At 46.2% G+C, this 26,136-nt stretch overlaps 14 non-coding genes across 14 annotated transcripts; all 14 read left to right on the top strand.

Moving 5' to 3' along the window:
- Positions 1 to 2,181: 2,181 nt before the first annotated feature.
- On the top strand, positions 2,182 to 2,255 carry TRNAN-GUU (transfer RNA asparagine (anticodon GUU)). The gene has a single exon. It is a non-coding gene; the product is annotated as a tRNA-Asn (tRNA).
- A 313-nt stretch (positions 2,256 to 2,568) lies between these two features.
- Positions 2,569 to 2,640, top strand: TRNAW-CCA (transfer RNA tryptophan (anticodon CCA)). The gene has a single exon. It is a non-coding gene; the product is annotated as a tRNA-Trp (tRNA).
- Positions 2,641 to 6,660: 4,020 nt separating this feature from the next.
- On the top strand, positions 6,661 to 6,734 carry TRNAN-GUU (transfer RNA asparagine (anticodon GUU)). The gene has a single exon. It is a non-coding gene; the product is annotated as a tRNA-Asn (tRNA).
- Positions 6,735 to 7,047: 313 nt separating this feature from the next.
- TRNAW-CCA (transfer RNA tryptophan (anticodon CCA)) lies at positions 7,048 to 7,119 on the top strand. Its single transcript has one exon. It is a non-coding gene; the product is annotated as a tRNA-Trp (tRNA).
- Positions 7,120 to 9,289: 2,170 nt separating this feature from the next.
- Positions 9,290 to 9,361, top strand: TRNAW-CCA (transfer RNA tryptophan (anticodon CCA)). Its single transcript has one exon. It is a non-coding gene; the product is annotated as a tRNA-Trp (tRNA).
- Positions 9,362 to 11,151: 1,790 nt separating this feature from the next.
- Positions 11,152 to 11,225, top strand: TRNAN-GUU (transfer RNA asparagine (anticodon GUU)). Its single transcript has one exon. It is a non-coding gene; the product is annotated as a tRNA-Asn (tRNA).
- A 2,554-nt stretch (positions 11,226 to 13,779) lies between these two features.
- Positions 13,780 to 13,851, top strand: TRNAW-CCA (transfer RNA tryptophan (anticodon CCA)). The gene has a single exon. It is a non-coding gene; the product is annotated as a tRNA-Trp (tRNA).
- A 1,790-nt stretch (positions 13,852 to 15,641) lies between these two features.
- On the top strand, positions 15,642 to 15,715 carry TRNAN-GUU (transfer RNA asparagine (anticodon GUU)). Its single transcript has one exon. It is a non-coding gene; the product is annotated as a tRNA-Asn (tRNA).
- Positions 15,716 to 18,274: 2,559 nt separating this feature from the next.
- Positions 18,275 to 18,346, top strand: TRNAW-CCA (transfer RNA tryptophan (anticodon CCA)). Its single transcript has one exon. It is a non-coding gene; the product is annotated as a tRNA-Trp (tRNA).
- A 1,790-nt stretch (positions 18,347 to 20,136) lies between these two features.
- TRNAN-GUU (transfer RNA asparagine (anticodon GUU)) lies at positions 20,137 to 20,210 on the top strand. Its single transcript has one exon. It is a non-coding gene; the product is annotated as a tRNA-Asn (tRNA).
- A 313-nt stretch (positions 20,211 to 20,523) lies between these two features.
- Positions 20,524 to 20,595, top strand: TRNAW-CCA (transfer RNA tryptophan (anticodon CCA)). The gene has a single exon. It is a non-coding gene; the product is annotated as a tRNA-Trp (tRNA).
- A 1,790-nt stretch (positions 20,596 to 22,385) lies between these two features.
- On the top strand, positions 22,386 to 22,459 carry TRNAN-GUU (transfer RNA asparagine (anticodon GUU)). Its single transcript has one exon. It is a non-coding gene; the product is annotated as a tRNA-Asn (tRNA).
- A 313-nt stretch (positions 22,460 to 22,772) lies between these two features.
- Positions 22,773 to 22,844, top strand: TRNAW-CCA (transfer RNA tryptophan (anticodon CCA)). Its single transcript has one exon. It is a non-coding gene; the product is annotated as a tRNA-Trp (tRNA).
- Positions 22,845 to 25,021: 2,177 nt separating this feature from the next.
- Positions 25,022 to 25,093, top strand: TRNAW-CCA (transfer RNA tryptophan (anticodon CCA)). The gene has a single exon. It is a non-coding gene; the product is annotated as a tRNA-Trp (tRNA).
- The last annotated feature ends 1,043 nt before the right edge of the window (positions 25,094 to 26,136 follow it).

Below are 26,136 nucleotides of genomic sequence, written 5' to 3'. Positions count from 1 at the left end.
CCAGGGACGGTGCATTTTGGCTCAAAAATTCAGCGTGACCAACTATGGACTTCTGTTTACCTCTCGCAGGTCTCGTCTGCTGACGTCCAAAAAATCCAATAAACTGCAAGCAATTCTTCTCGCTTGCTTTAGTTTTTCAAAACTTGCCATTCAATTCATAAACATCAAGACTTCATGGGAAGGGTTTGGCTGCAGCGTGTACTGATGCACAGAAGGAAGCTATCCTAGCCAGTCTACTTAAAGAAGCAATGAGGCTCTGCAGGTTCATGCACGTCTCCTACCTTTATTCTGTCATCAGACACACCAGGTGGATTGCCACAAGGACCTCGTGGCCCAATGGTAGCGTCTGACTCCAGATCAGAAGGTTGTGTGTTCAAATCACGTCGGGGTCATACTTCCTTTTCCCACTCTGAAATACAAAATTGCTCTTCAGTATCTCGTTATTTCAACCTGACTGCATCTTTATGCTCTGGGCCTAGTTGTTCTGGCGTTTCGAATGTAAGCTTTGCAGCAGGGAAGTATCATATTGACAGACACCCATGAAGGACATGGTCAACCTTTAAAGCAGGCCAATCTCTATGTTTTACTGGATGCAGCAGAAGTATTTCCTCTTTACCATCTCTTCAAGTGGGCCTGACTGATGTGCTGTTTTGTGCACGCTACGTGGGCTTTGTAAAGCATACCTCTGCCATTTGCATGGCCTCCTAGCGCTGTCAATATTTTCGTGTAATCGCTGAATGCTGCACTGTCCTGGGAACTCTAGGTGTGACTAAAGGATATATGCTGAGGCCCTAAAGGGGGTCGGCAGTCTAGTGGCAATGCCCATCACTTTGCAGTTTGGGTTTGTGAGTTCAGGTACCGGTCTGGTGTCGGAAACCTGTAAGCGCCCTCCCAATCAACTGTCGGTCCTGGATTGTGAGGATTTCCCCTTATACTGGTCTCAGTAGACACATTTCCATTTTACTTTTTCACTCTCGCATTGCCTATTTCTCTCTCTCTCATAGTTACATTATAGACAAGAGAGACATTGTCAGCGAGAGGGCTTCACAGCACCTTCCCCCCTTTCCCTAAGTGCATTGCAAGGGGCTCTGGGAGGCGTGCACATTTGTCTGAAACACAAAGATCCACTGGCAATAAAAAGCGTAGGTCCCTAGTTTGCATTTCTTAGAATTTGAGGCGGCACTCAGAGTTGTCTCGGGCGTGACTGTACCTTTCATAGGAGATGTGCTAATCCCCAAACCCTCTTCCTTTGTCCCAGTAATCTGTCTTAGTGCCTCTAGCAAGTTGTTTTCTGAAACAAAGCTTACCTGAACATCCTGTAAAATTGGTAACTTTTCAGTAGCAGTACAGTGCAGTATATAGCATTCCTGTTGCGCACAGCATCTAGATCCAAAAATTGCTTACTCTACCCCAGAAATTAGAATTCACCTAGTCAAACAGAGGGATCTATAAAGAGCATGGCAAGTAGTTAACATAAGCTACTTCCCCCAAGTTCTCTTGGTGCACTCTGCTGCCCTCTTTTAACAGAAGAATGCAACTGCAGGTCTTGCTTCTCAGCAAGGTACCTACATATAGAATCCTTGGTGCACTCTTGCTAAATCTGCTGGAATGTGTCTTCTATTGTGCCCAAGGTGGTTGTGTATTTGGGGACTCAGGGAAGCAAGGGAGCAGTCTAATGCACTGCAGTGCTAAGAGAGGCATGCCTTTTTCAGAAAAAAGTTCAGGTTTTCTGCCAATCAGAAAAAAATAGCAATGCAATCAGGCCAAAGGCAGAACACACATGCCAGTGAGTCTCTGTGGCGCAATTGGTTAGCGCGTTCGGCTGTTAACCGAAAAGACGCTGCTGTTTTTGGCACAAAGACACAGAGTGTTCCACTCAGTAAACCTGAGTCATTTCTCCCGTGTTCTCTGGGTTCAGCCTACTGTCCCCTTTTAACACAAGTGCGCAACTGTGGCTTTCTCCTCATAGCAAGTTATGCCTACACAGAGGACATTTGGTGCACTGTTGATGGGCTCTGTCCTCTACTAAATCCCCTGTGTTTGTGGATTAGGGGAGGTAGGGAAGTGCTTGATACCCTGATTTGCTGTGGGAAATAGAGCTATTTTAGAAATATTTTCAGGTTGCCTGGGAAGCATAAGCAAACAGCACACCAATCAGGCCCCTGTGTAAGAACTGCATGAGTCTCTGTGGCGCAATCGGTTAGCGCGTTCGGCTGTTAACCGAAAGGTTGGTGGTTCAAGCCCACCCAGGGACGGTGCATTTTGGCTCAAAAATTCAGCATGACCAACTATGAACTTCTGTTTACCTCTCGCAGGTCTCGTCTGCTGACGTCCAAAAAATCCAATAAACTGTAAGCAATTCTTCTCGCTTGCTTTAGTTTTTCAAAACTTGCCATTCAATTCATAAACATCAAGACTTCATGGGAAGGGTTTGGCTACAGCGTGTACTGATGCACAGAAGGAAGCTATCCTAGCCAGTCTACTTAAAGAAGCAATGAGGCTCTGCAGGTCCATGCACGTCTCCTACCTTTATTCTGTCATCAGACACACCAGGTGGACTGCCACAAGGACCTCGTGGCGCAATGGTAGCGCGTCTGACTCCAGATCAGAAGGTTTCGTGTTCAAATCACGTCGGGGGCATATTTGCTTTTCCCACTCTGAAATATAAAATTGCTCTTCAGTAATTCGTTATTTCAACCTGACTGCATCTTTGTGCTCTGGGCCTAGTTGTTCTGGCGTTTCGAATGTAAGCTTTGCAGCAGGGAAGTATCACATTGACAGACACCCATGGAGGACATGGTCAACCTTTAAAGCAGGCCAATCTCTATGTTTTACTGGATGCAGCAGAAGTAGTTCCTCTTTACCATCTCTTCAAGTGGGCCTGACTGATGTGCTGTTTTGTGCACGCTACGTGGGCTTTGTAAAGCATACCTCTGCCATTTGCATGGCCTCCTAGCGCTGTCAATATTTTCGTGTAATCGCTGAATGCTGCACTGTCCTGGGAACTCTAGGTGTGACTAAAGGATATATGCTGGGGCCCCGAAAGGGGGTCGGCAGTCTAGTGGCAATGCCCATCACTTTGCAGTTTGGGTTTGTGAGTTCAGGTACCGGTCTGGTGTCGGAAACCTGTAAGCGCCCTCCCAATCAACTGTCGGTCCTGGATTGTGAGGATTTCCCCTTATACTGGTCTCAGTAGACACATTTCCATTTTACTTTTTCACTCTCGCATTGCCTATTTCTCTCTCTCTCATAGTTACATTATAGACAAGAGAGACATTGTCAGCGAGAGGGCTTCACAGCACCTTCCCCCCTTTCCCTAAGTGCATTGCAAGGGGCTCTGGGAGGCGTGCACATTTGTCTGAACACAAAGATCCACTGGCAATAAAAAGCGTAGGTCCCTAGTTTGCATTTCTTAGAATTTGAGGTGACACTCAGAGTTGTCTCAGGCGTGACTGTACCTTTCATAGGAGATGTGCTAATCCCCAAACCCTCTTCCTTTGTCCCAGTAATCTGTCTTAGTGCCTCTAGCAAGTTGTTTTCTGAAACAAAGCTTACCTGAACATCCTGTAAAATTGGTAACTTTTCAGTAGCAGTACAGTGCAGTATATAGCATTCCTGTTGCGCACAGCATCTAGATCCAAAAATTGCTTACTCTACCCCAGAAATTAGAATTCACCCAGTCAAACAGAGGGATCTATAAAGAGCATGGCAAGTAGTTAACATAAGCTACTTCCCCCAAGTTCTCTTGGTGAACTCTGCTGCCCTCTTTTAACAGAAGAATGCAACTGCAGGTCTTGCTTCTCAGCAAGGTACCTACATATAGAATCCTTGGTGCACTCTTGCTAAATCTGCTGGAATGTGTCTTCTATTGTGCCCAAGGTGGTTGTGTATTTGGGGACTCAGGGAAGCAAGGGAGCAGTCTAATGCACTGCAGTGCTAAGAGAGGCATGCCTTTTTCAGAAAAAAGTTCAGGTTTTCTGCCAATCAGAAAAAAATAGCAATGCAATCAGGCCAAAGGCAGAACACACATGCCAGTGAGTCTCTGTGGCGCAATTGGTTAGCGCGTTCGGCTGTTAACCGAAAAGACGCTGCTGTTTTGGGCACAAAGACACAGAGTGTTCCACTCAGTAAACCTGAGTCATTTCTCCCGTGTTCTCTGGGTTTAGCCTACTGTCCCCTTTTAACACAAGTGCGCAACTGTGGCTTTCTCCTCATAGCAAGTTATGCCTACACAGAGGGCATTTGGTGCACTGTTGATGGGCTCTGTCCTCTACTAAATCCCCTGTGTTTGTGGATTACGGGAGGTAGGGAAGTGCTTGATACCCTGATTTGCTGTGGGAAATAGAGCTATTTTAGAAATATTTTCAGGTTGCCTGGGGAGCATAAGCAAACAGCACACCAATCAGGCCCCAGTGTAAGCACTGCATGAGTCTCTGTGGCGCAATCGGATAGCGCGTTCGGCTGTTAACCGAAGCCCACCCAGGGACGGTGCATTTTGGCTCAAAAATTCAGCGTGACCAACTATGGACTTCTGTTTACCTCTCGCAGGTCTCGTCTGCTGACGTCCAAAAAATCCAATAAACTGCAAGCAATTCTTCTCGCTTGCTTTAGTTTTTCAAAACTTGCCATTCAATTCATAAACATCAAGACTTCATGGGAAGGGTTTGGCTGCAGCGTGTACTGATGCACAGAAGGAAGCTATCCTAGCCAGTCTACTTAAAGAAGCAATGAGGCTCTGCAGGTTCATGCACGTCTCCTACCTTTATTCTGTCATCAGACACACCAGGTGGATTGCCACAAGGACCTCGTGGCCCAATGGTAGCGTCTGACTCCAGATCAGAAGGTTGTGTGTTCAAATCACGTCGGGGTCATACTTCCTTTTCCCACTCTGAAATACAAAATTGCTCTTCAGTATCTCGTTATTTCAACCTGACTGCATCTTTGTGCTCTGGGCCTAGTTGTTCTGGCGTTTCGAATGTAAGCTTTGCAGCAGGGAAGTATCATATTGACAGACACCCATGAAGGACATGGTCAACCTTTAAAGCAGGCCAATCTCTATGTTTTACTGGATGCAGCAGAAGTATTTCCTCTTTACCATCTCTTCAAGTGGGCCTGACTGATGTGCTGTTTTGTGCACGCTACGTGGGCTTTGTAAAGCATACCTCTGCCATTTGCATGGCCTCCTAGCGCTGTCAATATTTTCGTGTAATCGCTGAATGCTGCACTGTCCTGGGAACTCTAGGTGTGACTAAAGGATATATGCTGAGGCCCTAAAGGGGGTCGGCAGTCTAGTGGCAATGCCCATCACTTTGCAGTTTGGGTTTGTGAGTTCAGGTACCGGTCTGGTGTCGGAAACCTGTAAGCGCCCTCCCAATCAACTGTCGGTCCTGGATTGTGAGGATTTCCCCTTATACTGGTCTCAGTAGACACATTTCCATTTTACTTTTTCACTCTCGCATTGCCTATTTCTCTCTCTCTCATAGTTACATTATAGACAAGAGAGACATTGTCAGCGAGAGGGCTTCACAGCACCTTCCCCCCTTTCCCTAAGTGCATTGCAAGGGGCTCTGGGAGGCGTGCACATTTGTCTGAAACACAAAGATCCACTGGCAATAAAAAGCGTAGGTCCCTAGTTTGCATTTCTTAGAATTTGAGGTGACACTCAGAGTTGTCTCGGGCGTGACTGTACCTTTCATAGGAGATGTGCTAATCCCCAAACCCTCTTCCTTTGTCCCAGTAATCTGTCTTAGTGCCTCTAGCAAGTTGTTTTCTGAAACAAAGCTTACCTGAACATCCTGTAAAATTGGTAACTTTTCAGTAGCAGTACAGTGCAGTATATAGCATTCCTGTTGCGCACAGCATCTAGATCCAAAAATTGCTTACTCTACCCCAGAAATTAGAATTCACCCAGTCAAACAGAGGGATCTATAAAGAGCATGGCAAGTAGTTAACATAAGCTACTTCCCCCAAGTTCTCTTGGTGCACTCTGCTGCCCTCTTTTAACAGAAGAATGCAACTGCAGGTCTTGCTTCTCAGCAAGGTACCTACATATAGAATCCTTGGTGCACTCTTGCTAAATCTGCTGGAATGTGTCTTCTATTGTGCCCAAGGTGGTTGTGTATTTGGGGACTCAGGGAAGCAAGGGAGCAGTCTAATGCACTGCAGTGCTAAGAGAGGCATGCCTTTTTCAGAAAAAAGTTCAGGTTTTCTGCCAATCAGAAAAAAATAGCAATGCAATCAGGCCAAAGGCAGAACACACATGCCAGTGAGTCTCTGTGGCACAATTGGTTAGCGCGTTCGGCTGTTAACCGAAAAGACGCTGCTGTTTTTGACACAAAGACACAGAGTGTTCCACTCAGTAAACCTGAGTCATTTCTCCCGTGTTCTCTGGGTTCAGCCTACTGTCCCCTTTTAATACAAGTGCGCAACTGTGGCTTTCTCCTCATAGCAAGTTATGCCTACACAGAGGACATTTGGTGCACTGTTGATGGGCTCTGTCCTCTACTAAATCCCCTGTGTTTGTGGATTAGGGGAGGTAGGGAAGTGCTTGATACCCTGATTTGCTGTGGGAAATAGAGCTATTTTAGAAATATTTTCAGGTTGCCTGGGAAGCATAAGCAAACAGCACACCAATCAGGCCCCTGTGTAAGAACTGCATGAGTCTCTTTGGCGCAATCGGTTAGCGCGTTCGGCTGTTAACCGAAAGGTTGGTGGTTCAAGCCCACCCAGGGACGGTGCATTTTGGCTCAAAAATTCAGCGTGACCAACTATGGACTTCTGTTTACCTCTCGCAGGTCTCGTCTGCTGACGTCCAAAAAATCCAATTAACTGCAAGCAATTCTTCTCGCTTGCTTTAGTTTTTCAAAATTTGCCATTCAATTCATAAACATCAAGACTTCATGGGAAGGGTTTGGCTGCAGCGTGTACTGATGCACAGAAGGAAGCTATCCTAGCCAGTCTACTTAAAGAAGCAATGAGGCTCTGCAGGTGCATGTACGTCTCCTACCTTTATTCTGTCATCAGACACACCAGGTGGACTGCCACAAGGACCTCGTGGCGCAATGGTAGCGCGTCTGACTCCAGATCAGAAGGTTGTGTGTTCAAATCACGTCGGGGTCATACTTCCTTTTCCCACTCTGAAATACAAAATTGCTCTTCAGTATCTCGTTATTTCAACCTGACTGCATCTTTATGCTCTGGGCCTAGTTGTTCTGGCGTTTCGAATGTAAGCTTTGCAGCAGGGAAGTATCATATTGACAGACACCCATGAAGGACATGGTCAACCTTTAAAGCAGGCCAATCTCTATGTTTTACTGGATGCAGCAGAAGTATTTCCTCTTTACCATCTCTTCAAGTGGGCCTGACTGATGTGCTGTTTTGTGCACGCTACGTGGGCTTTGTAAAGCATACCTCTGCCATTTGCATGGCCTCCTAGCGCTGTCAATATTTTCGTGTAATCGCTGAATGCTGCACTGTCCTGGGAACTCTAGGTGTGACCAAACGATATATGCTGGGGCCCCGAAAGGGGGTCGGCAGTCTAGTGGCAATGCCCATCACTTTGCAGTTTGGGTTTGTGAGTTCAGGTACCGGTCTGGTGTCAGAAAACTGTAAGCGCCCTCCCAATCAACTGTCGGTCCTGGATTGTGAGGATTTCCCCTTATACTGGTCTCAGTAGACACATTTCCATTTTACTTTTTCACTCTCGCATTGCCTATTTCTCTCTCTCTCATAGATACATTATAGACAAGAGAGACATTGTCAGCGAGAGGGTTGCACAGCACCTTCCCCCATTTCCCTAAGTGCATTGCATGGGGCTCTGGGAGGCGTGCACATTTGTCTGAAACACAAAGATCCACTGGCAATAAAAGGAGTAGGACCCCAGTTCGCATTTCTTAGAATTTGAGGAGGCACTCAGAGTTGTCTCGGGCGTGACTGTACCTTTCATAGGAGATGTGCTAATCCCCAAACCCTTTATCCTTTGTCCCAGTAATCTGTCCTAGGGCCTCTAGCAAGTTGTTTTCTGAAACAAAGCTTACCTGAACATCCTGTAAAATTGGTAACTTTTCAGTAGCAGTACAGTGCAGTATATAGCATTCCTGTTGCGCACAGCATCTAGATCCAAAAATTGCTTACTCTACCCCAGAAATTAGAATTCACCCAGTCAAACAGAGGGATCTATAAAGATCATGGCAAGTAGTTAACATAATCTACTTCCCCCAAGTTCTCTTGGTGCACTCTGCTGCCCTCTTTTAACGGAAGAATGCAACTGCAGGTCTTGCTTCTCAGAAAGGTACCTACATATAGAAACCTTGATGCACTCTTGCTAAATATGCTGGAATGTGTCTTCTATTGTGCCCAAGGTGGTTGTGTATTTGGGGATTCAGGGAAGCAAGGGAGCAGTCTAATGCACTGCAGTGCTAAGAGAGGCATGCCTTTTTCAGAAAAAAGTTCAGGTTTTCTGCCAATCAGAAAAAAATAGCAATGCAATCAGGCCAAAGGCAGAACACACATGCCAGTGAGTCTCTGTGGCACAATTGGTTAGCGCGTTCGGCTGTTAACCGAAAAGACGCTGCTGTTTTTGGCACAAAGACACAGAGTGTTCCACTCAGTAAACCTGAGTCATTTCTCCCGTGTTCTCTGGGTTCAGCCTACTGTCCCCTTTTAACACAAGTGCGCAACTGTGGCTTTCTCCTCATAGCAAGTTATGCCTACACAGAGGACATTTGGTGCACTGTTGATGGGCTCTGTCCTCTACTAAATCCCCTGTGTTTGTGGATTAGGATTAGGGGAGGTAGGGAAGTGCTTGATACCCTGATTTGCTGTGGGAAATAGAGCTATTTTAGAAATATTTTCAGGTTGCCTGGGAAGCATAAGCAAACAGCACACCAATCAGGCCCCAGTGTAAGCACTGCATGAGTCTCTGTGGCGCAATCGGTTAGCGAGTTCAGGTTGGTGGTTCAAGCCCACCCAGGGACGATGCATTTTGGCTCAAAAATTCAGCATGACCAACTATGAACTTCTGTTTACCTCTCGCAGGTCTCGTCTGCTGACGTCCAAAAAATCCAATAAACTGTAAGCAATTCTTCTCGCTTGCTTTAGTTTTTCAAAACTTGCCATTCAATTCATAAACATCAAGACTTCATGGGAAGGGTTTGGCTGCAGCGTGTACTGATGCACAGAAGGAAGCTATCCTAGCCAGTCTACTTAAAGAAGCAATGAGGCTCTGCAGGTCCATGCACGTCTCCTACCTTTATTCTGTCATCAGACACACCAGGTGGACTGCCACAAGGACCTCGTGGCGCAATGGTAGCGCGTCTGACTCCAGATCAGAAGGTTGTGTGTTCAAATCACGTCGGGGTCATACTTCCTTTTCCCACTCTGAAATACAAAATTGCTCTTCAGTATCTCGTTAATTCAACCTGACTGCATCTTTGTGCTCTGGGCCTAGTTGTTCTGGCGTTTCGAATGTAAACTTTGCACCAGGGAAGTATCATATTGACAGACACCCATGAAGGACATGGTCAAGCTTTAAAGCAGGCCAATCTCTATGTTTTACTGGATGCAGCAGAAGTATTTCCTCTTTACCATCTCTTCAAGTGGGCCTGACTGATGTGCTGTTTTGTGCACGCTACGTGGGCTTTGTAAAGCATACCTCTGCCATTTGCATGGCCTCCTAGCGCTGTCAATATTTTCGTGTAATCGCTGAATGCTGCACTGTCCTGGGAACTCTAGGTGTGACTAAAGGATATATGTTGGGGCCCCGAAAGGGGGTCGGCAGTCTAGTGGCAATGGGCATCACTTTGTAGTTTGGGTTTGTGAGTTCAGGTACCGGTCTGGTGTCAGAAAACTGTAAGCGCCCTCCCAATCAACTGTCGGTCCTGGATTGTCAGGATTTCCCCTTATACTGGTCTCAGTAGACACATTTCCATTTTACTTTTTCACTCTCGCATTGCCTATTTCTCTCTCTCTCATAGATACATTATAGACAAGAGAGACATTGTCAGCGAGAGGGCTTCACAGCACCTTCCCCCATTTCCCTAAGTGCATTGCAAGGGGCTCTGGGAGGCGTGCACATTTGTCTGAAACACAAAGATCCACTGGCAATAAAAGGCGTAGGACCCCAGTTCGCATTTCTTAGAATTTGAGGAGGCACTCAGAGTTGTCTCGGGCGTGACTTTACCTTTCATAGGAGATGTGCTAATCCCCAAACCCTCTTCCTTTGTCCCAGTAATCTGTCCTAGGGCCTCTAGCAAGTTGTTTTCTGAAACAAAGCTTACCTGAACATCCTGTAAAATTGGTAACTTTTCAGTAGCAGTACAGTGCAGTATATAGCATTCCTGTTGCGCACAGCATCTAGATCCAAAAATTGCTTACTCTACCCCAGAAATTAGAATTCACCCAGTCAAACAGAGGGATCTATAAAGATCATGGCAAGTAGTTAACATAAGCTACTTCCCCCAAGTTCTCTTGGTGCACTCTGCTGCCCTCTTTTAACAGAAGAATGCAACTGCAGGTCTTGCTTCTCAGCAAGGTACCTACATATAGAAACCTTGGTGCACTCTTGCTAAATCTGCTGGAATGTGTCTTCTATTGTGCCCAAGGTGGTTGTGTATTTGGGGACTCAGGGAAGCAAGGGAGCAGTCTAATGCACTGCAGTGCTAAGAGAGGCATGCCTTTTTCAGAAAAAAGTTCAGGTTTTCTGCCAATCAGAAATAAATAGCAATGCAATCAGGCCAAAGGCAGAACACACATTCCAGTGAGTCTCTGTGGCACAATTGGTTAGCGCGTTCGGCTGTTAACCGAAAAGACGCTGCTGTTTTTCGCACAAAGACACAGAGTGTTCCACTCAGTAAACCTGAGTCATTTCTCCCGTGTTCTCTGGGTTCAGCCTACTGTCCCCATTTAACACAAGTGCGCAACTGTGGCTTTCTCCTCATAGCAAGTTATGCCTACACAGAGGTCATTTGGTGCACTGTTGATGGGCTCTGTCTTCTACTAAATCCCCTGTGTTTGTGGATTAGGGGAGGTAGGGAAGTGCTTGATACCCTGATTTGCTGTGGGAAATAGAGCTATTTTAGAAATATTTTCAGGTTGCCTGGGAAGCATAAGCAAACAGCACACCAATCAGGCCCCAGTGTAAGCACTGCATGAGTCTCTGTGGCGCAATCGGTTAGCGCGTTCGGCTGTTAACCGAAAGGTTGGTGGTTCAAGCCCACCCAGGGACGATGCATTTTGGCTCAAAAAATCAGCGTGACCAACTATGAACTTCTGTTTACCTCTCGCAGGTCTCGTCTGCTGACGTCCAAAAAATCCAATAAACTGTAAGCAATTCTTCTCGCTTGCTTTAGTTTTTCAAAACTTGCCATTCAATTCATAAACATCAAGACTTCATGGGAAGGGTTTGGCTGCAGCGTGTACTGATGCACAGAAGGAAGCTATCCTAGCCAGTCTACTTAAAGAAGCAATGAGGCTCTGCAGGTGCATGTACGTCTCCTACCTTTATTCTGTCATCAGACACACCAGGTGGATTGCCACAAGGAGCTCGTGGCGCAATGGTAGCGCGTCTGACTCCAGATCAAAAGGTTGTGTGTTCAAATCACGTCGGGGTCATACTTCCTTTTCCCACTCTGAAATACAAAATTGCTCTTCAGTATCTCGTTATTTCAACCTGACTGCATCTTTGTGCTCTGGGCCTAGTTGTTCTGGCGTTTCGAATGTAAGCTTTGCAGCAGGGAAGTTTCATATTGACTGACACCCATGAAGGACATGGTCAACCTTTAAAGCAGGCCAATCTCTATGTTTTACTGGATGCAGCAGAAGTATTTCCTCTTTACCATCTCTTCAAGTGGGCCTGACTGATGTGCTTTTTTGTGCACGCTACGTGGGCTTTGTAAAGCATACCTCTGTCATTTGCATGGCCTCCTAGCGCTGTCAATATTTTCGTGTAATCGCTGAATGCTGCACTGTCCTGGGAACTCTAGGTGTGACTAAAGGATATATGTTGGGGCCCCGAAAGGGGGTCGGCAGTCTAGTGGCAATGGGCATCACTTTGCAGTTTGGGTTTGTGAGTTCAGGTACCGGTCTGGTGTCGGAAACCTGTAAGCGCCCTCCCAATCAACTGTCGGTCCTGGATTGTGAGGATTTCCCCTTATACTGGTCTCAGTAGACACATTTCCATTTTACTTTTTCACTCTCGCATTGCCTATTTCTCTCTCTCTCATAGTTACATTATAGACAAGAGAGACATTGTCAGCGAGAGGGCTTCACAGCACCTTCCCCCCTTTCCCTAAGTGCATTGCAAGGGGCTCTGGGAGGCGTGCACATTTGTCTGAAACACAAAGATCCACTGGCAATAAAAAGCGTAGTTCCCTAGTTTGCATTTCTTAGAATTTGAGGTGACACTCAGAGTTGTCTCGGGCGTGACTGTACCTTTCATAGGAGATGTGCTAATCCCCAAACCCTCTTCCTTTGTCCCAGTAATCTGTCTTAGTGCCTCTAGCAAGTTGTTTTCTGAAACAAAGCTTACCTGAACATCCTGTAAAATTGGTAACTTTTCAGTAGCAGTAAAGTGCAGTATATAGCATTCCTGTTGCGCACAGCATCTAGATCCAAAAATTGCTTACTCTACCCCAGAAATTAGAATTCACCCAGTCAAACAGAGGGATCTATAAAGAGCATGGCAAGTAGTTAACATAAGCTACTTCCCCCAAGTTCTCTTGGTGCACTCTGCTGCCCTCTTTTAACGGAAGAATGCAACTGCAGGTCTTGCTTCTCAGAAAGGTACCTACATATAGAAACCTTGATGCACTCTTGCTAAATATGCTGGAATGTGTCTTCTATTGTGCCCAAGGTGGTTGTGTATTTGGGGATTCAGGGAAGCAAGGGAGCAGTCTAATGCACTGCAGTGCTAAGAGAGGCATGCCTTTTTCAGAAAAAAGTTCAGGTTTTCTGCCAATCAGAAAAAAATAGCAATGCAATCAGGCCAAAGGCAGAACACACATGCCAGTGAGTCTCTGTGGCACAATTGGTTAGCGCGTTCGGCTGTTAACCGAAAAGACGCTGCTGTTTTTGGCACAAAGACACAGAGTGTTCCACTCAGTAAACCTGAGTCATTTCTCCCGTGTTCTCTGGGTTCAGCCTACTGTCCCCTTTTAACACAAGTGCGCAACTGTGGCTTTCTCCTCATAGCAAGTTATGCCTACACAGAGGACATTTGGTGCACTGTTGATGGGCTCTGTCCTCTACTAAATCCCCTGTGTTTGTGGATTAGGATTAGGGGAGGTAGGGAAGTGCTTGATACCCTGATTTGCTGTGGGAAATAGAGCTATTTTAGAAATATTTTCAGGTTGCCTGGGAAGCATAAGCAAACAGCACACCAATCAGGCCCCAGTGTAAGCACTGCATGAGTCTCTGTGGCGCAATCGGTTAGCGCGTTCAGGTTGGTGGTTCAAGCCCACCCAGGGACGATGCATTTTGGCTCAAAAATTCAGCATGACCAACTATGAACTTCTGTTTACCTCTCGCAGGTCTCGTCTGCTGACGTCCAAAAAATCCAATAAACTGTAAGCAATTCTTCTCGCTTGCTTTAGTTTTTCAAAACTTGCCATTCAATTCATAAACATCAAGACTTCATGGGAAGGGTTTGGCTGCAGCGTGTACTGATGCACAGAAGGAAGCTATCCTAGCCAGTCTACTTAAAGAAGCAATGAGGCTCTGCAGGTCCATGCACGTCTCCTACCTTTATTCTGTCATCAGACACACCAGGTGGACTGCCACAAGGACCTCGTGGCGCAATGGTAGCGCGTCTGACTCCAGATCAGAAGGTTGTGTGTTCAAATCACGTCGGGGTCATACTTCCTTTTCCCACTCTGAAATACAAAATTGCTCTTCAGTATCTCGTTAATTCAACCTGACTGCATCTTTGTGCTCTGGGCCTAGTTGTTCTGGCGTTTCGAATGTAAACTTTGCACCAGGGAAGTATCATATTGACAGACACCCATGAAGGACATGGTCAAGCTTTAAAGCAGGCCAATCTCTATGTTTTACTGGATGCAGCAGAAGTATTTCCTCTTTACCATCTCTTCAAGTGGGCCTGACTGATGTGCTGTTTTGTGCACGCTACGTGGGCTTTGTAAAGCATACCTCTGCCATTTGCATGGCCTCCTAGCGCTGTCAATATTTTCGTGTAATCGCTGAATGCTGCACTGTCCTGGGAACTCTAGGTGTGACTAAAGGATATATGTTGGGGCCCCGAAAGGGGGTCGGCAGTCTAGTGGCAATGGGCATCACTTTGTAGTTTGGGTTTGTGAGTTCAGGTACCGGTCTGGTGTCAGAAAACTGTAAGCGCCCTCCCAATCAACTGTCGGTCCTGGATTGTGAGGATTTCCCCTTATACTGGTCTCAGTAGACACATTTCCATTTTACTTTTTCACTCTCGCATTGCCTATTTCTCTCTCTCTCATAGATACATTATAGACAAGAGAGACATTGTCAGCGAGAGGGCTTCACAGCACCTTCCCCCATTTCCCTAAGTGCATTGCAAGGGGCTCTGGGAGGCGTGCACATTTGTCTGAAACACAAAGATCCACTGGCAATAAAAGGCGTAGGACCCCAGTTCGCATTTCTTAGAATTTGAGGAGGCACTCAGAGTTGTCTCGGGCGTGACTTTACCTTTCATAGGAGATGTGCTAATCCCCAAACCCTCTTCCTTTGTCCCAGTAATCTGTCCTAGGGCCTCTAGCAAGTTGTTTTCTGAAACAAAGCTTACCTGAACATCCTGTAAAATTGGTAACTTTTCAGTAGCAGTACAGTGCAGTATATAGCATTCCTGTTGCGCACAGCATCTAGATCCAAAAATTGCTTACTCTACCCCAGAAATTAGAATTCACCCAGTCAAACAGAGGGATCTATAAAGATCATGGCAAGTAGTTAACATAAGCTACTTCCCCCAAGTTCTCTTGGTGCACTCTGCTGCCCTCTTTTAACAGAAGAATGCAACTGCAGGTCTTGCTTCTCAGCAAGGTACCTACATATAGAAACCTTGGTGCACTCTTGCTAAATCTGCTGGAATGTGTCTTCTATTGTGCCCAAGGTGGTTGTGTATTTGGGGACTCAGGGAAGCAAGGGAGCAGTCTAATGCACTGCAGTGCTAAGAGAGGCATGCCTTTTTCAGAAAAAAGTTCAGGTTTTCTGCCAATCAGAAATAAATAGCAATGCAATCAGGCCAAAGGCAGAACACACATTCCAGTGAGTCTCTGTGGCACAATTGGTTAGCGCGTTCGGCTGTTAACCGAAAAGACGCTGCTGTTTTTGGCACAAAGACACAGAGTGTTCCACTCAGTAAACCTGAGTCATTTCTCCCGTGTTCTCTGGGTTCAGCCTACTGTCCCCATTTAACACAAGTGCGCAACTGTGGCTTTCTCCTCATAGCAAGTTATGCCTACACAGAGGTCATTTGGTGCACTGTTGATGGGCTCTGTCTTCTACTAAATCCCCTGTGTTTGTGGATTAGGGGAGGTAGGGAAGTGCTTGATACCCTGATTTGCTGTGGGAAATAGAGCTATTTTAGAAATATTTTCAGGTTGCCTGGGAAGCATAAGCAAACAGCACACCAATCAGGCCCCAGTGTAAGCACTGCATGAGTCTCTGTGGCGCAATCGGTTAGCGCGTTCGGCTGTTAACCGAAAGGTTGGTGGTTCAAGCCCACCCAGGGACGATGCATTTTGGCTCAAAAAATCAGCGTGACCAACTATGAACTTCTGTTTACCTCTCGCAGGTCTCGTCTGCTGACGTCCAAAAAATCCAATAAACTGTAAGCAATTCTTCTCGCTTGCTTTAGTTTTTCAAAACTTGCCATTCAATTCATAAACATCAAGACTTCATGGGAAGGGTTTGGCTGCAGCGTGTACTGATGCACAGAAGGAAGCTATCCTAGCCAGTCTACTTAAAGAAGCAATGAGGCTCTGCAGGTGCATGTACGTCTCCTACCTTTATTCTGTCATCAGACACACCAGGTGGATTGCCACAAGGAGCTCGTGGCGCAATGGTAGCGCGTCTGACTCCAGATCAAAAGGTTGTGTGTTCAAATCACGTCGGGGTCATACTTCCTTTTCCCACTCTGAAATACAAAATTGCTCTTCAGTATCTCGTTATTTCAACCTGACTGCATCTTTGTGCTCTGGGCCTAGTTGTTCTGGCGTTTCGAATGTAAGCTTTGCAGCAGGGAAGTTTCATATTGACTGACACCCATGAAGGACATGGTCAACCTTTAAAGCAGGCCAATCTCTAGGTTTTACTGGATGCAGCAGAAGTATTTCCTCTTTACCATCTCTTCAAGTGGGCCTGACTGATGTGCTTTTTTGTGCACGCTACGTGGGCTTTGTAAAGCATACCTCTGTCATTTGCATGGCCTCCTAGCGCTGTCAATATTTTCGTGTAATCGCTGAATGCTGCACTGTCCTGGGAACTCTAGGTGTGACTAAAGGATATATGTTGGGGCCCCGAAAGGGGGTCGGCAGTCTAGTGGCAATGGGCATCACTTTGCAGTTTGGGTTTGTGAGTTCAGGTACCGGTCTGGTGTCGGAAACCTGTAAGCGCCCTCCCAATCAACTGTCGGTCCTGGATTGTGAGGATTTCCCCTTATACTGGTCTCAGTAGACACATTTCCATTTTACTTTTTCACTCTCGCATTGCCTATTTCTCTCTCTCTCATAGTTACATTATAGACAAGAGAGACATTGTCAGCGAGAGGGCTTCACAGCACCTTCCCCCCTTTCCCTAAGTGCATTGCAAGGGGCTCTGGGAGGCGTGCACATTTGTCTGAAACACAAAGATCCACTGGCAATAAAAAGCGTAGTTCCCTAGTTTGCATTTCTTAGAATTTGAGGTGACACTCAGAGTTGTCTCGGGCGTGACTGTACCTTTCATAGGAGATGTGCTAATCCCCAAACCCTCTTCCTTTGTCCCAGTAATCTGTCTTAGTGCCTCTAGCAAGTTGTTTTCTGAAACAAAGCTTACCTGAACATCCTGTAAAATTGGTAACTTTTCAGTAGCAGTAAAGTGCAGTATATAGCATTCCTGTTGCGCACAGCATCTAGATCCAAAAATTGCTTACTCTACCCCAGAAATTAGAATTCACCCAGTCAAACAGAGGGATCTATAAAGAGCATGGCAAGTAGTTAACATAAGCTACTTCCCCCAAGTTCTCTTGGTGCACTATGCTGCCCTCTTTTAACAGAAGAATGCAACTGCAGGTCTTGCTTCTCAGCAAGGTACCTACATATAGAATCCTTGGTGCACTCTTGCTAAATCTGCTGGAATGTGTCTTCTATTGTGCCCAAGGTGGTTGTGTATTTGGGGACTCAGGGAAGCAAGGGAGCAGTCTAATGCACTGCAGTGCTAAGAGAGGCATGCCTTTTTAGAAAAAAGTTCAGGTTTTCTGCCAATCAGAAAAAAATAGCAATGTAATCAGGCCAAAGGCAGAACACACATGCCAGTGAGTCTCTGTGGCGCAATTGGTTAGCGCGTTCGGCTGTTAACCGAAAAGACGCTGCTGTTTTGGGCACAAAGACACAGAGTGTTCCACTTAGTAAACCTGAGTCATTTCTCCCGTGTTCTCTGGGTTCAGCCTACTGTCCCCTTTTAACACAAGTGCGCAACTGTGGCTTTCTCCTCATAGCAAGTTATGCCTACACAGAGGGCATTTGGTGCACTGTTGATGGGCTCTGTCCTCTACTAAATCCCCTGTGTTTGTGTATTAGGGGAGGTAGGGAAGTGCTTGATACCCTGATTTGCTGTGGGAAATAGAGCTATTTTAGAAATATTTTCAGGTTGCCTGGGAAGCATAAGCAAACAGCACACCAATCAGGCCCCAATGTAAGCACTGCATGAGTCTCTATGGCGCAATCGGTTAGCGCGTTCGGCTGTTAACCAAAAGGTTGGTGGTTCAAGCCCACCGAGGGACGATGCATATTGGGTCAAAAATTCAGCGTGACCAACTATGAACTTCTGTTTACCTCTCGCAGGTCTCGTCTGCTGACGTCCAAAAAATCCAATAAACTGCAAGCAATTCTTCTCGCTTGCTTTAGTTTTTCAAAACTTGCCATTCAATTCATTAACATCAAGACTTCATGGGAAGGGTTTGGCTGCAGCGTGTACTGATGCACAGAAGGAAGCTATCCTAGCCAGTCTACTTAAAGAAGCAATGAGGCTCTGCAGGTGCATGTACGTCTCCTACCTTTATTCTGTCATCAGACACACGAGGTGGACTGCCAAGGACCTCGTGGCGCAATGGTAGCGCGTCTGACTCCAGATCAGAAGGTTGCGTGTTCAAATCACGTCGGGGTCATATTTGCTTTTCCCACTCTGAAATACAAAATTGCTCTTCAGTATCTCGTTATTTCAACCTGACTGCATCTTTGTGCTCTGGGCCTAGTTGTTCTGGCGTTTCGAATGTAAGCTTTGCAGCAGGGAAGTATCATATTGACAGACACCCATGAAGGACATGGTCAACCTTTAAAGCAGGCCAATCTCTATGTTTTACTGGATGCAGCAGAAGTATTTCCTCTTTACCATCTCTTCAAGTGGGCCTGACTGATGTGCTGTTTTGTGCACGCTACGTGGGCTTTGTAAAGCATACCTCTGCCATTTGCATGGCCTCCTAGCGCTGTCAATATTTTCGTGTAATCGCTGAATGCTGCACTGTCCTGGAAACTCTAGGTGTGACTAAAGGATATATGCTGGGGCCCCGAAAGGGGGTTGGCAGTCTAGTGGCAATGCCCATCACTTTGCAGTTTGGGTTTTTGAGTTCAGGTACCGGTCTGGTGTCGGAAACCTGTAAGCGCCCTCCCAATCAACTGTCGGTCCTGGATTGTGAGGATTTCCCCTTATACTGGTCTCAATAGACACATTTCCATTTTACTTTTTCACTTTTGCATTGCCTATTTCTCTCTCTCTCATAGATACATTATAGATAAGAGAGCCATTGTCAGCGAGAGGGCTTCACAGCACCTTCCCCCATTTCCCTAAGTGTATTGCAAGGGGCTCTGGGAGGCGTGCACATTTGTCTGAAACACAAAGATCCACTGGCAATAACAAGCGTAGGACCCTAGTTCGCATTTCTTAGAATTTGAGGTGGCACTCAGAGTTGTCTCGGGCGTGACAGTACCTTACATAGGAGATGTGCTAATCCCCAAACCCTCTTCCTTTGTCCCACTAATCTGTCCTAGGGCCTCTAGCAAGTTGTTTTCTGAAACAAAGCTTACCTGAACATCCTGTAAAATTGGTAACTTTTCAGTAGCAGTACAGTGCAGTATATAGCATTCCTGTTGCGCACAGCATCTAGATCCAAAAATTGCTTATTCTACCCCAGAAATTAGAATTCACCCAGTCAAACAGAGGGATCTATAAAGAGCATGGCAAGTAGTTAACATAAGCTACTTCCCCCAAGTTCTCTTGGTGCACTCTGCTGCCCTCTTTTAACAGAAGAATGCAACTGCAGGTCTTGCTTCTCAGCAAGGTACCTACATATAGAAACCTTGGTGCACTCTTGCTAAATCTGCTGGAATGTGTCTTCTATTGTGCCCAAGGTGGTTGTGTATTTGGGGACTCAGGGAAGCAAGGGAGCAGTCTAATGTACTGCAGTGCTAAGAGAGGCATGCCTTTTTCAGAAAAAAGTTCAGGTTTTCTGCCAATCAGAAAAAAATAGCAATGCAATCAGGATAAAGGCAGAAAACACATGTCAGTGAGTCTCTGTGGCGCAATTGGTTAGCGCGTTCGGCTGTTAACCGAAAAGACGCTGCTGTTTTTGGCACAAAGACACAGAGTGTTCCACTTAGTAATCCTGAGTCATTTCTCCCGTGTTCTCTGGGTTCAGCCTACTGTCCCCTTTTAACACAAGTGCGCAACTGTGGCTTTCTCCTCATAGCAAGTTATGCCTACACAGAGGACATTTGGTGCACTGTTGATGGGCTCTGTCCTCTACTAAATCCCCTGTGTTTGTGGATTAGGGGAGGTAGGGAAGTGCTTGATACCCTGATTTGCTGTGGGAAATAGAGCTATTTTAGAAATGTTTTCAGGTTGCCTGGGAAGCATAAGCAAACAGCACACCAATCAGGCCCCAGTGTAAGCACTGCATGAGTCTCTGTGGCGCAATCGGTTAGCGCGTCCGGCTGTTAACCGAAAGGTTGGTGGTTCAAGCCCACCCAGGGACGATGCATTTCGGCTCAAAAATTCAGCTTGACCAACTATGAACTTCTGTTTACCTCTCGCAGGTCTCGTCTGCTGACGTCCAAAAAGTCCAATAAACTGCAAGCAATTCTTCTCGCTTGCTTTAGTTTTTCAAAACTTGCCATTCAATTCATAAACATCAAGACTTCATGGGAAGGGTTTGGCTGCAGCGTGTACTGATGCACAGAAGGAAGCTATCCTAGCCAGTCTACTTAAAGAAGCAATGAGGCTCTGCAGGTGCATGTACGTCTCCTACCTTTATTCTGTCATCAGACACACCAGGTGGATTGCCACAAGGACCTCGTGGCGCAATGGTAGCGCATCTGACTCCAGATCAGAAGGCTTCGTGTTCAAGTCACGTCGGGGTCATATTTGCTTTTCCCACTCTGAAATATAAAATTGCTCTTCAGTATCTCGTTATTTCAACCTGACTGCATCTTTGTGCTCTGGGCCTAGTTGTTCTGGCGTTTCGAATGTAAACTTTGCAGCAGGGAAGTATCATATTGACAGACACCCATGAAGGACATGGTCAACCTTTAAAGCAGGCCAATCTCTATGTTTTACTGGATGCAGCAGAAGTATTTCCTCTTTACCATCTCTTCAAGTGGGCCTGACTGATGTGCTGTTTTGTGCACGCTACGTGGGCTTTGTAAAGCATACCTCTGCCATTTGCATGGCCTCCTAGCGCTGTCAATATTTTCGTGTAATCGCTGAATGCTGCACTGTCCTGGGAACTCTAGGTGTGACTAAACGATATATGCTGGGGCCCCGAAAGGGGGTCGGCAGTCTAGTGGCAATGCCCATCACTTTGCAGTTTGGGTTTGTGAGTTCAGGTACCGGTCTGGTGTCAGAAAACTGTAAGCGCCCTCCCAATCAACTGTCGGTCCTGGATTGTGAGGATTTCCCCTTATACTGGTCTCAGTAGACACATTTCCATTTTACTTTTTCACTCTCGCATTGCCTATTTCTCTCTCTCTCATAGATACATTATAGACAAGAGAGACATTGTCAGCGAGAGGGTTGCACAGCACCTTCCCCCATTTCCCTAAGTGCATTGCAAGGGGCTCTGGGAGGCGTGCACATTAGTCTGAAACACAAAGATCCACTGGCAATAAAAAGCGCAGGACCCCAGTTCGCATTTCTTAGAATTTGAGGAGGCACTCAGAGTTGTCTCGGGCGTGACTGTACCTTTCATAGGAGATGTGCTAATCCCCAAACCCTCTTCCTTTGTCCCAGTAATCTGTCCTAGGACCTCTAGCAAGTTGTTTTCTGAAACAAAGCTTACCTGAACATCCTGTAAAATTGATAACTTTTCAGTAGCAGTACAGTGCAGTATATAGCATTCCTGTTGCGCACAGCATCTAGATCCAAAAATTGCTTATTCTACCCCAGAAATTAGAATTCACCCAGTCAAACAGAGGGATCTATAAAGAGCATGGCAAGTAGTTAACATAAGCTACTTCCCCCAAGTTCTCTTGGTGCACTCTGCTGCCCTCTTTTAACAGAAGAATGCAACTGCAGGTCTTGCTTCTCAGCAAGGTACCTACATATAGAAACCTTGGTGCACTCTTGCTAAATCTGCTGGAATGTGTCTTCTATTGTGCCCAAGGTGGTTGTGTATTTGGGGACTCAGGGAAGCAAGGGAGCAGTCTAATGCACTGCAGTGCTAAGAGAGGCATGCCTTTTTCAGAAAAAAGTTCAGGTTTTCTGCCAATCAGAAAAAAATAGCAATGCAATCAGGCCAAAGGCAGAACACACATGCCAGTGAGTCTCTGTGGCGCAATTGGTTAGCGCGTTCGGCTGTTAACCGAAAAGACGCTGCTGTTTTTGGCACAAAGACACAGAGTGTTCCACTCAGTAAACCTGAGTCATTTCTCCCGTGTTCTCTCGGTTCAGCCTACTGTCCCCTTTTAACACAAGTGCGCAACTGTGGCTTTCTCCTCATAGCAAGTTATGCCTACACAGAGGACATTTGGTGCACTGTTGATGGGCTCTGTCCTCTACTAAATCCCCTATGTTAGTGGATTAGTGGAGGTAGGGAAGTGCTTGATACCCTGATTTGCTGTGGGAAATAGAGCTATTTTAGAAATATTTTCAGGTTGCCTGGGAAGCATAAGCAAACAGCACACCAATCAGGCCCCAGTGTAAGCACTGCATGAGTCTCTGTGGCGCAATCGGTTAGCGCGTTCGGCTGTTAACCGAAAGGTTGGTGGTTCAAGCCCACCCAGGGACGATGCATTTTGGCTCAAAAATTCAGCATGACCAACTATGAACTTCTGTTTACCTCTCGCAGGTCTCGTCTGCTGACGTCCAAAAAATCCAATAAACTGCAAGCAATTCTTCTCGCTTGCTTTAGTTTTTCAAAACTTGCCATTCAATTCATAAACATCAAGACTTCATGGGAAGGGTTTGGCTGCAGCGTGTACTGATGCACAGAAGGAAGCTATCCTAGCCAGTCTACTTAAAGAAGCAATGAGGCTCTGCAGGTGCATGTACGTCTCCTACCTTTATTCTGTCATCAGACACACCAGGTGGACTGCCGCAAGGACCTTGTGGCGCAATGGTAGCGCGTCTGACTCCAGATCAGAAGGTTGCGTGTTCAAATCACGTCGGGGTCATATTTGCTTTTCCCACTCTGAAATACAAAATTGCTCTTCAGTATCTCGTTATTTCAACCTGACTGCATCTTTGTGCTCTCGGCCTAGTTGTTCTGGCGTTTCGAATGTAAGCTTTGCAGCAGGGAAGTATCATATTGACAGACACCCATGAAGGACATGGTCAACCTTTAAAGCAGGCCAATCTCTATGTTTTACTGGATGCAGCAGAAGTATTTCCTCTTTACCATCTCTTCAAGTGGGCCTGACTGATGTGCTGTTTTGTGCACGCTACGTGGGCTTTGTAAAGCATACCTCTGCCATTTGCATGGCCTCCTAGCGCTGTCAATATTTTCGTGTAATCGCTGAATGCTGCACTGTCCTGGGAACTCTAGGTGTGACTAAAGGATATATGCTGGGGCCCCGAAAGGGGGTCGGCAGTCTAGTGGCAATGGGCATCACTTTGCAGTTTGGGTTTGTGAGCTCAGGTACCGGTCTGGTGTCGGAAACCTGTAAGCGCCCTCCCAATCAACTGTCGGTCCTGGATTGTGAGGATTTCCCCTTATACTGGTCTCAGTAGACACATTTCCATTTTACTTTTTCACTCTCGCATTGCCTATTTCTCTCTCTCTCATAGATACATTATAGACAAGAGAGACATTGTCAGCGAGAGGGTTGCACAGCACCTTCCCCCATTTCCCTAAGTGCATTGCATGGGGCTCTGGGAGGCGTGCACATTTGTCTGAAACACAAAGATCCACTGGCAATAAAAGGCGTAGGACCCTAGTTTGCATTTCTTAGAATTTGAGGTGACACTCAGAGTTGTCTCGGGCGTGACTGTACCTTTCATAGGAGATGTGCTAATCCCCAAACCCTCTTCCTTTGTCCCAGTAATCTGTCTTAGTGCCTCTAGCAAGTTGTTTTCTGAAACAAAGCTTACCTGAACATCCTGTAAAATTGGTAACTTTTCAGTAGCAGTACAGTGCAGTATATAGCATTCCTGTTGCGCACAGCATCTAGATCCAAAAATTGCTTACTCTACCCCAGAAATTAGAATTCACCCAGTCAAACAGAGGGATCTATAAAGAGCATGGCAAGTAGTTAACATAAGCTACTTCCCCCAAGTTCTCTTGGTGCACTCTGCTGCCATCTTTTAACAGAAGAATGCAACTGCAGGTCTTGCTTCTCAGAAAGGTACCTACATATAGAAACCTTGGTGCACTCTTGCTAAATCTGCTGGAATGTGTCTTCTATTGTGCCCAAGGTGGTTGTGTATTTGGCGACTCAGGGAAGCAAGGGAGCAGTCTAATGCACTGCAGTGCTAAGAGAGGCATGCCTTTTTCAGAAAAAAGTTCAGGTTTTCTGCCAATCAGAAAAAAATAGCAATGCAATCAGGCCAAAGGCAGAACACACATGCCAGTGAGTCTCTGTGGCGCAATTGGTTAGCGCGTTCGGCTGTTAACCGAAAAGACGCTGCTGTTTTTGGCACAAAGACACAGAGTGTTCCACTCAGTAAACCTGAGTCATTTCTCCCGTGTTCTCTGGGTTCAGCCTACTGTCCCCTTTTAACACAAGTGCGCAACTGTGGCTTTCTCCTCATAGCAAGTTATGCCTACACAGAGGACATTTGGTGCACTGTTGATGGGCTCTGTCCTCTACTAAATCCCCTGTGTTTGTGGATTACGGGAGGTAGGGAAGTGCTTGATACCCTGATTTGCTGTGGGAAATAGAGCTATTTTAGAAATATTTTCAGGTTCCCTGGGAAGCATAAGCAAACAGCACACCAATCAGGCCCCAGTGTAAGCACTGCATGAGTCTCTGTGGCTCAATCGGTTAGCGCGTTAGGCTGTTAACCGAAAGGTTGGTGGTTCAAGCCCACCCAGGGACGATGCATTTTGGCTCAAAAATTCAGCATGACCAACTATGAACTTCTGTTTACCTCTCGCAGGGGTCTCGTCTGCTGACGTCCAAAAAATCCAATAAACTGCAAGCAATTCTTCTCGCTTGCTTTAGTTTTTCAAAACTTGCCATTCAATTCATTAACATCAAGACTTCATGGGAAGGGTTTGGCTGCAGCGTGTACTGATGCACAGAAGGAAGCTATCCTAGCCAGTCTACTTAAAGAAGCAATGAGGCTCTGCAGGTGCATGTACGTCTCCTACCTTTATTCTGTCATCAGACACACGAGGTGGACTGCCAAGGACCTCGTGGCGCAATGGTAGCGCGTCTGACTCCAGATCAGAAGGTTGCGTGTTCAAATCACGTCGGGGTCATATTTGCTTTTCCCACTCTGAAATACAAAATTGCTCTTCAGTATCTCGTTATTTCAACCTGACTGCATCTTTGTGCTCTGGGCCTAGTTGTTCTGGCGTTTCGAATGTAAGCTTTGCAGCAGGGAAGTATCATATTGACAGACACCCATGAAGGACATGGTCAACCTTTAAAGCAGGCCAATCTCTATGTTTTACTGGATGCAGCAGAAGTATTTCCTCTTTACCATCTCTTCAAGTGGGCCTGACTGATGTGCTGTTTTGTGCACGCTACGTGGGCTTTGTAAAGCATACCTCTGCCATTTGCATGGCCTCCTAGCGCTGTCAATATTTTCGTGTAATCGCTGAATGCTGCACTGTCCTGGAAACTCTAGGTGTGACTAAAGGATATATGCTGGGGCCCCGAAAGGGGGTTGGCAGTCTAGTGGCAATGCCCATCACTTTGCAGTTTGGGTTTTTGAGTTCAGGTACCGGTCTGGTGTCGGAAACCTGTAAGCGCCCTCCCAATCAACTGTCGGTCCTGGATTGTGAGGATTTCCCCTTATACTGGTCTCAATAGACACATTTCCATTTTACTTTTTCACTTTTGCATTGCCTATTTCTCTCTCTCTCATAGATACATTATAGATAAGAGAGCCATTGTCAGCGAGAGGGCTTCACAGCACCTTCCCCCATTTCCCTAAGTGCATTGCAAGGGGCTCTGGGAGGCGTGCACATTTGTCTGAAACACAAAGATCCACTGGCAATAACAAGCGTAGGACCCTAGTTCGCATTTCTTAGAATTTGAGGTGGCACTCAGAGTTGTCTCGGGCGTGACAGTACCTTACATAGGAGATGTGCTAATCCCCAAACCCTCTTCCTTTGTCCCACTAATCTGTCCTAGGGCCTCTAGCAAGTTGTTTTCTGAAACAAAGCTTACCTGAACATCCTGTAAAATTGGTAACTTTTCAGTAGCAGTACAGTGCAGTATATAGCATTCCTGTTGCGCACAGCATCTAGATCCAAAAATTGCTTATTCTACCCCAGAAATTAGAATTCACCCAGTC

This window comes from Ambystoma mexicanum, chromosome 11, assembly GCF_040938575.1.
Source record: "Ambystoma mexicanum isolate Mex_15411 chromosome 11, UKY_AmexF1_1, whole genome shotgun sequence".
NCBI lineage: Eukaryota > Metazoa > Chordata > Amphibia > Caudata > Ambystomatidae > Ambystoma > Ambystoma mexicanum.
This window is presented reverse-complemented; position numbering and strand designations above follow the sequence as displayed.